Source organism: Salmo salar, chromosome ssa09, assembly GCF_905237065.1.
Source record: "Salmo salar chromosome ssa09, Ssal_v3.1, whole genome shotgun sequence".
Taxonomy (NCBI): Eukaryota; Metazoa; Chordata; class Actinopteri; order Salmoniformes; family Salmonidae; genus Salmo; species Salmo salar.
The window spans coordinates 128,195,418-128,204,504 of record NC_059450.1 but is presented as its reverse complement, the minus strand read 5'-3'; the positions used below and the strand labels follow the sequence as shown (position 1 = coordinate 128,204,504).

General features: G+C 41.0%; 1 long non-coding RNA gene across 2 annotated transcripts; it reads left to right on the top strand.

Annotated features, from left to right (window-relative positions):
• Positions 1-879: 879 nt before the first annotated feature.
• Positions 880-6,316, top strand: LOC106612924 (uncharacterized). 2 transcript variants are annotated; one of them, XR_001330394.2, is made up of 4 exons: positions 880-1,365; positions 4,657-4,799; positions 5,220-5,298; positions 5,508-6,316. It is a non-coding gene; the product is annotated as an uncharacterized lncRNA (long non-coding RNA). The 2 variants fall into 2 exon arrangements; XR_006756830.1 differs by lacking the exon at positions 4,657-4,799 and having other exon boundaries at positions 883-1,365.
• Positions 6,317-9,087: the final 2,771 nt, after the last annotated feature.

Below are 9,087 nucleotides of genomic sequence, written 5' to 3'. Positions count from 1 at the left end.
TCCTTAAATACCTACCATGGTACCGACACTCAGACAAGGCATGCAGCTATTCCTGTAAATCCACCATGGCTACTCCCACCTCCAGTAGTTGATCTACTAGTGTTGAAGAGACTACAGAAAGATAGGGAGAGTGTTAAATCCATCTGATTTGTTTAATAGACGTCTGGATACTGTGTATCAGGATTTTGTGACCATTTACACAGATTGTTCCAAAGATCCAAGAACAGGACATACTGGGTCAGCATTTTTGTAGTGCAGGAACGTATTACAGATCACCTGGCTGTATATACGACGGAGATGATGGCCATACTGTTGGCCTTGCAGTGGTTGGAGGAAGTCAAGCCAGACAGAGTAGTTATTTGCTGTTATTGATGTGAGGTGTTGATGAGTCTGCAGTCCTTTAGGTCATGTAGCAGACAATACCTGCTTTATGAGGCACTACAAACTCATGGCATGATTAGACAGATTGGTATACAGATCAGATTTACTTGGGTCCCAGTCCATGTGGGGGTGTAGGGGAATGAGGCAGTTGATGTACTGGCTAAACAAGCACTTAGTAGTTGGGATTTTATAGTTTCAATGAGCAAGGCAGAGGCAAAAAGCCTGATATTGACAGTGATGGTGCCACGATGGCAGGAGCAGTGGAATAGAGCTACTAAGGGCAGGGATTTATTTCAAGTACAGAGGAAAGTCTGGGAGGGGAGGACGGCATGAAGGGGCAGAAGAGAGAAGGCTATTTTTACAAGGTTAAGGGTGGGACACAGCCGGTTGAATAAGACTTTAAATGGGATAGGAAATCATCCAACAGGAAAGTGTGATTATTGCCAGGAAACAGAGACAGTGGAGCATACATTGCTACAGTGTGGGCAGTATCAGAAGGAAAAAGAGAGGATGAGAGCTAGTATGAGGAGAAGGAGATACAGGAAATTAGTTTTAAAAGTATATTGAGTAGAACTTCATTAGTTAGTCTCAAATATTTTATATTTTTTAAGATGAACGGGGCTGGCAGGATTTCGTTTCTCCCTGTCTCTGGCCCACACTCCAGTACAGTAGGTGGCGGTAATGCACCATGACGTTGGATTGTGAACCGAAGATAAACCCACCGAAGAAGAAGCCCAGGCATGCGCAAAAAGTGGCGCACCAAGTTCTCGCATCTGATTTTTCTGCATAGTTTGCTGTCGCCACTGTCTTGCACTAATTGTTCTACACATTTTGAAAAGAAACCAAAAGTTTTCAAAATATTACGTATTTTAGCACTAACTGATGAGAGGACAGCTTAAGTACTTCTCCCGGACATTACCCCTCCACTACAGTCCGCATTTCTGTGTCCAGACTGTAACAAAATAAGTGCATGACAATGTCAAGGTACGTTTACCCTTACTAAAAATAAGTGCCGTCAGTGTGCAGTATAACTGAAGAACGCTGTAGTATAACTAGATAGAGTGCAGTATACTGAAAATTCTGCATCCAAAATAACTTTTTTTTACCTTAGTAATATTCAAATCTAATTTTATTGGTCACATACAGGTGTTTATCAGATGTTGTTGCAGGTGTAGCGAAATGCTTGTTTCTAGCTCCAACAGTGCAATAATATCTAACAAGTAATACCTAACAATTTCACAACATATACCCAATAAAAATCTTTATTTAACTAGGCAAGTCAGTTAAGAACAAATTCTTATTTACAATGACGGCCTACCCCGGACGACATTGGGCCAATTGTGCGCCGCCTTATGGGACTCCAAATCACTGCCGGATGTGATGCTGCCTGGATTCGAACCCGATACTGCAGTGACGCCTCTTTGCTTAGATTCACGTGGCAATTGAAAATAGCTGAATTAAATAGGAAATATATTTTCGACAAATGATTTGAGGGAGTGCGCATATGCGGCTATTCTGTGTTGAGCAGTTAACAAAGAAATGGGTACTGCTATATGCTTAATTTAGAGTTATTTATGCAACTTTAGTTGTGATACAAATGTTGGGCTATATGTTTAGATGTTTAATACAATCTAAGGCTGCATGATGCGACTCTAATGATGATTTGAAAAAAGTTGCATGAAAGGCATGAGCTCTGCTTTCTTTTTTGTGCAGACTGTACACACTTCATCAGTCTCTCATTCACAATTTGACAAGCACTTGATAATGCCTCAAATTTCCCGGCTGCATCACCTTTGTGTGGCCATAATCCCCCTGCAAATATCCATGCCTTTTGCGGCCAGTGGCCGTTGTGCCCTTGGGCAGAATATAATAATTATGATCCCCTTCTCCCCGCTGCGTGCCGAAGCACCTCTCACTCACATGGCTCTCAGTCACGTGATCGGGTCTTTCTTACAGTCTACAAGTGAAGACAGACACATTGGAGAGGCAACTGCGTGCATCCTTATCCAATTACGAGGCGCATATTGAAGATTTTGGAAGAACTGTCCACATTTTACTTTTTCGTCAGCCAACAAGATGAGTAGGCCTAACGAAAAGCAAAAGCACTAGCCTAAGTCAATCTACTATCCCAAATTAATACAACCACAAGCATTAAAAAAACTGTTTAAGCTGTGAGCCTGATGCAACAGATGAGAACGGTTAGCTTAAAATGTTGATAAACTATTAGGCTATTTCTTCATATTATAAGCTCAGCAATGTGCACACAGCAGTATTACCAGGAAAACACCATTACCGGGAAAACACCATTCTCAAAAGTGATCACAAATGAGATTATGCATGTAATACTTTTATTATAAAGGAGCATTTTTATCTTCCCCAAACTTGAAACTCACGTGCTGCGTCTGTATGTCAGGCTCTACACCCATTGTAAATCGGATTAATTTTAAGAAGTTATTTTGCCACTTTAGTTGTGATACAAACCTTATCAAAACATATAGACCTATGGGCTAGGCTACATGAGGTGTGTGACTGATTAGAAAAAGTTGCAAAGAAAAGCATGCGCTGTTTGCCTTAAGCTGGGCATCATTCACAAGCCGTAATATATCATTCACAAGCTAATATTGTCACCCATCAGACTATTTTCGATTTAAACGTAACATATTCTAAATAATATACAGTACCAGTCAAAAGTTTGGACACCTACTCATTCCAGGGTTTTTTTTCTTCATTTTTACTATTTTCTACATTGTTGAATACTAGAGAAGACATCAAAACAATTAAATAACACATATGGAATCATGCAATAACCAAAAAAAGGGTTTAACTAATCAAAATACATTTTATATTTGAGATTCGTCAAAGTAGCCACCCTTTGCCTTGATTACAGCTTTGCACACTCTTGGCATTCCCTCAACCAGCTTCATGAGGTAGTCACCTGGAATGCATTTCATTTAACTGGTATGCCATGTTCATTTGTGGAATTTCATTCCTTATTGCGTTTGAGCCAATCAGTTGTGTTGTGACAAGGTAGGGGTGGTATACAGAAGATAGCCCTATTTGGTAAAAGACCAAGTTCATATTATGGCAAGAACAGTTCAAATAAGCAAAGAGAATCATCCATCATTACTTTAAGACCTGAAGGTCAGTCAATCTGGAAAATGTCAAGAACTTTGAAAGTTTCTTCAAGTGCAGTCGCAAAAACCATCAAGCACTATGATGAAACTGGCTCTCATGAGGACCGCCACAGGAAAGGAAGACCCATAGTTACCTCTGCTGCAGAGAATAAGTTCATTAGAGCCTGGAGGTATGTTGGGTCATTGTCCTGTTGAAAAACAAATGATAGTCCCACTAAGTGCAAAACAGATGGGATGGCTATTTGATCAAGAAGGAGAGTGATGGAGTGCTGTATCAGATGACCTGGCCTCCACAATCACCCGACAACCCAATTGAGATAGTTTGGGATGAGTTGGACCACAGAGTTAAGGAAAAGCAGCCAACAAGTGCTCAGCATATGTGGGAACTCCTTCAAGACTGTTGGGAAAGTATTCCAGGTGAAGCTGGTTGAGATAATGCATTGAGTGTGCTATTTCATAGTTTTAATGTCTTCACCATTATTCTACAGTGTAGAAAACAGTAAAAATAAAGAAAAACCCTTGAACGAGTAGGTGTGTCCAAACCTTTGACTGGTACTGTATGTGTGAAATTTGTTTTGATTTAGAATGGACCATTATCATGCACCTGTCTCAAAACAGGGGCAGCGGGGGAAAATACATGTGTATGCACTTAAATAGTGAATGGAGGATGCTTTTCCCATGTTTCATTTTTATGCGAGCCAGGTAGGCTATACTCCTGTTTTAAAGATAAGCAATGTTCTTAAAATTTGGAAGGTTGAGAAATAAATATAGTTGGCCTAGCCTATCGAAAGCTGATGGGATCCTCAGTTTTCTCACGCAATTGCATAGCCTAAATAAAGGTTGCGCAACATGAGCTCATGGGCTCTCATGAAGTTTTTGGATTAGATTTCCGATTACATTTGCATTGATGTCAGAGTGATTAGAGGGACAATAGAGTGCTGAGTACCAGGCAGTTAGAACGTTTGGTAGGCTACTAATGAACATCAGCAGCATCAGAGCTTGGAGAAGCCTAATTACCATGACTAAACGGTCACATGGAATTTGACTGCCTTCATGACTCGTGAACGCCGGTGTGGCAGTAATGTGGTCACCGCAACAACCCAAAGCCTAGGCAGTCACTTCCATTTCCAATGTGTTGAAGGTGATATTAGCTATGCATCTGGCACTTACCGGCTCTTCAAATTGCCCCAAAAGCTTGAGATGTCAAGCGCAATAGTGACCTACAAGGGGACTGTGTCTGACTACCCGTGTCAGCTGGAGTTTGACTCCTCCCACTGCTTCAAGGTATGTTAGTGCAAACACGGCAGGGCTCTCCAACCCTGTTCCTGGAGAGCTACCGTCCATAGCTTTTCACTCCAACCCCAATCTAACGCACCTGATTCTAATAATTAGCTTGTTGATAAACTGAATCAGGTTAGTTACAAGAGGGGTTGGAGTGAAAACCTACATGAGGGTAGCTCTTCAGGAACAGCTCATAATAGGACTGCCCTCACCTAAGCATTTTTCATAAAGGCAGCATTGGTTGTTTCTGTTTATGTAGAAAAGTCATTTTGTTCCCAAGTGTTTTACTTGTGTATTCATATTGCTACAGACATTTCTAAAAATGGATTCCACACTACATTAGGTCAATGCACAAATTGTGTGGGTTGTCTGATATGCTAAGTGAATGTATAGTCCCTTTGATGTTTACTTTGTGTTGTGCAGAAAGACGCCTAGGGTCGATGGGGAGATGGCTGTTATCTTCCAGTGCTCTCTCTTCTCCCCAGACTTCTGCATCCAGAAGGTAGGTAACACTTTACAAAGGTAACACGTTAGCGTTGTTGCTGTGATAGCTCTATAATAGCAATGTAATTACAATTGTAACATGGTACCCAAAAGCAATCAGGGACTGTTTATTATCATAGGAGATAATGCTACTCTGCAAATACATCAACTGGCGTTTACTCAGGATCATTTGAATCCTGAACTGTGTCCTCTGCTCTCCCTTTTCAGTACGGCCACCTCAGCCCATTCTTGCTGGCCGATAAGCTGGGCTCCTCGGTGAATCAGTGCTCCAAGACAGGCAAAGCCCCAGTAACCTGTGGGGAGACCTAACTAAATACACCTGGATGAGATCATATCCATGAAGGAACCTCCTCAGAGGGCCAGGGTGTATGGCCCAATAATCTTGCCTTCCTGCTGAAGTGTGCACTTAATCACTACTTCCCACAAATCTAAAAGCATTGGCTTGTTGTTTTCCTGGGCTATTGGGAGTTTCCATATTTCTAGTGATAATTCCCGAGAATCCGGTGTTTGTTGGATATATTGGCACGGTGTTGTTAGGCACGAGACCAAGTCGAGGACCGGCAAACCATGCCAATATATCCAACAAACACTAGCTTCGAGGGCATTATCACTTGTATACGGGTTACCAACATATTCAAATAATGATCGACATATTTTCATTAAAAACTTTATTTTTATACTTTTATTCGTACAATTTCATCCTTCCACAAGATATAGTCCCGACAAAAATCTAGGGTCGCTAGAGATGCGACCAAGTCGTTCGTTCTTTTTGTTCTGTATCTAACGACGCGACACAATGAGATAATGAGGCACGATTTCACCTGGCATAGAAAATGTTCTCTCTCGTTAGGACACTGTTGTTCAGAGGAGCTAGCCAACAACACAGCTAACACAATAACTTCTAACTGAAGCAGCAAAGACTTCAAGCTAGGTGCACTTCGTTTTGTTTTACCTTTGTATATATCCATAAAAATGATGCCAGCCGATTCATGATTTCGACTGGCTGAGAAATGCTACCTGCCTCTCTCTCTCTCTCATCCCTACTGCCGACCCCTACACGTTCATTACATTACTATGGGACAGTTGGAGATAGAATTTGAATATTGAAACAATGTTGCAAATGTCAGCGAGACAGACAGCAAGGTTTATACAAATCTCCACTGTTAAACTAAATGTAAGTCTAAAAGAAATGTGTGATCATGTCTAAATGCTTTTTATAGTGGAGATCAAGTTTATAAATTGCCTGGCTGGGCTGATGAGACAGTGGATTGCGCAGTCAGATGGAACAGAGTAAATGGGCATTTTAACGTCATAGATTTAGCCGGTGGTAACTTGTGGAATAGACACCAGCTGAAATGCGCTTTTAACCAATCAGCATTCAGGATTAGACCCACCCGTTGTATAATACCAGACATTTCCTTTCATATCAGTGAAGGGAAGTGAACAAGTGCACTTGATGGAGAGGCTATTTGGATGCACCCAATGTGACTGAAAATACATCCATTTTGCTGTCTGCACCTATGTAGCACAAATTATATAGAAAAGGTTGTAATGTTCCTTTTCAGACTAAAAAGCCTAATGTGCCTTGATTTAACATGTTTCTTCCCATGTCCAGCTCATAGAATTAAACAACAATAGTTATTTTATTAGGTGACATTTGGAGCATTACCTGGATAATACATGAGACCGTAACCTATATACCAACTTAGACACTGATGTGAACTCCTAAGGCCCAATCATTCAATGTAGAATATATATTTTTTTTATACAGTAATTGTTAAATTGTCAAATTACAAATACACAGGCTGAAGGTCCCACCAGCCCATACACATAGATCACTTGACAAACACAAAAGAGGAGAGAAGGAAATAATTAAAGAAGACGCGACCCACGTGACTCACAGCGCAGGGTGCTTTCAAGATAACTTTAAACTTGGGTGGAAAAATTGTCAATTCATGACGTCAGTGAGCTTCAGGTCGGAAAGTTGGCGTTCTAGAAAGATGCTGAGTGTCTGACTTGGAATTCCGATTTGAATGACCATTAGGTGTTCACAGTTGTGTTGATCGCTCAGAAGTCTGAGATTCCCAGTTGTTTTGAATGCGGCACTAGCCAGACTAGCAGGGTTTCTACTAGTTACCACAGCCACAAAATCATAATTAGATTTTTGATGAGTTTAATAGTCACATGTACAGGGTTGCAGATGTAATTACAGGGTACAGTGAAACGGGGTAGCTGATTAGTGGTGGCTATTCAGCAGCCTGATGGTCTGGGGGTAGAAGCTATTGGCCAGTCTTACAGTTTTTGCCATGATGCTCCTATACTGCCCATGTCCGAGTGATGGAAACTGGAGAACAGGCCATGGCTGGGGTCCCTGATAATTATTTTGGCCTTCCTGCAACACCTGGTGTTGTAGGTGACCTGGAGGGCAGGCAGTGTGTGTTCGGCTGAGCGTACCACCGTCTGTAGCGCCTTGCGGTCCTTGGTGGTAGAGTTGCTGCACCAGGCTGTGATGCATCCCGACAGTATGCTCTCGATGGTGCTCCTGTAGAACACTGTAAGGCCCCTCTGGGACACGCTGAATTTCTTCAGCATTCTGAGATTAGAGTCGCTGTCTTAAAAAATATGGAAACTAAAATGTGCTTTTTGGTGGTTTTAAGGTTAGGGTTAGGCATAAGGTTAGCAGTGTGGTTTGGGTTAGGTTTAAAATCACATTTTAAGAAGATATATTGAATAAATAAGCAGGGTTTATGACTTTGTGGCTGTGGTAACTAGTGACGACCAACTAGCACAACATGGTCCAGTTGCATAAAACATTTTAAAGCTGCAATATGTAACTTTTTGGGCGGCCCACTAAATTATAGTTATGTCATTCTCATTGAAAGGAACTCTAAGAAGGGATAGATCTGTTTTATGTGCACTGTTTCTATGCTTCTTGTTAAGTTATTAGGCGAGCTATTAGAATTTTAGTGGAGCGATTTCTGCATAGTGCATCTTTGTGTTTCCCTTCAAGGTTTACCATACCTAAGGGAATTATGTTGCATAGAGTCCCTCAAACATTTCCTTAGGTAAGGGCATAATTTAAGGGTTTAAGGTAGTTTGAAGGCATGTACTGCAGAAAGAATATCTGGTTAAAATGGAGACAACTTGATTCACTTGGCGTGTTTGAGTGGTAAGGTAAAAGGAGCCGACTGTAGACGGAAGGGGGTAAATATGCACCGACAGCAAGTCAGACAACTTGTGCTGTTTCTTGGAAATGCAACAATGGCAGACATGGCATTTGCCTTTGTTATTGCTGAAGATGTGGATGCAATCGAAATACCACTTCTCCTACACGAAGCTGAACATGATCAACATGGTCCAAGGAATTAATATCCTGATAAGGACATAAGATACCAACCCAAGCTGCCTATTTCAACCTTTATGTTGCTTTTGTCAGTAAGAATGTGAAGAACAGAATTTGATTAAATCCCATAAAGGACAAAACACTCACTGTACAGAAAATGATTAAACTAAGCATGCACATCAGTTCACAAGTTACTGGGTAAACCATATGAAAAGGATTAGACTATACATGCACATCAGTTCATATAAGTTACTGGGTAAACAATATGAAAAGGATTAGACTATACATGTACATCAGTTCATATAAGTTACTGGGTAAACAATATGAAAAGGATTAGACTATACATGTACATCAGTTCATATAAGTTACTGGGTAAACAATATGCCAAGCAGTCAAATGCACTTGCTATTGACCTGGGGTACTGGGGTACTTGCTCATTAAGGG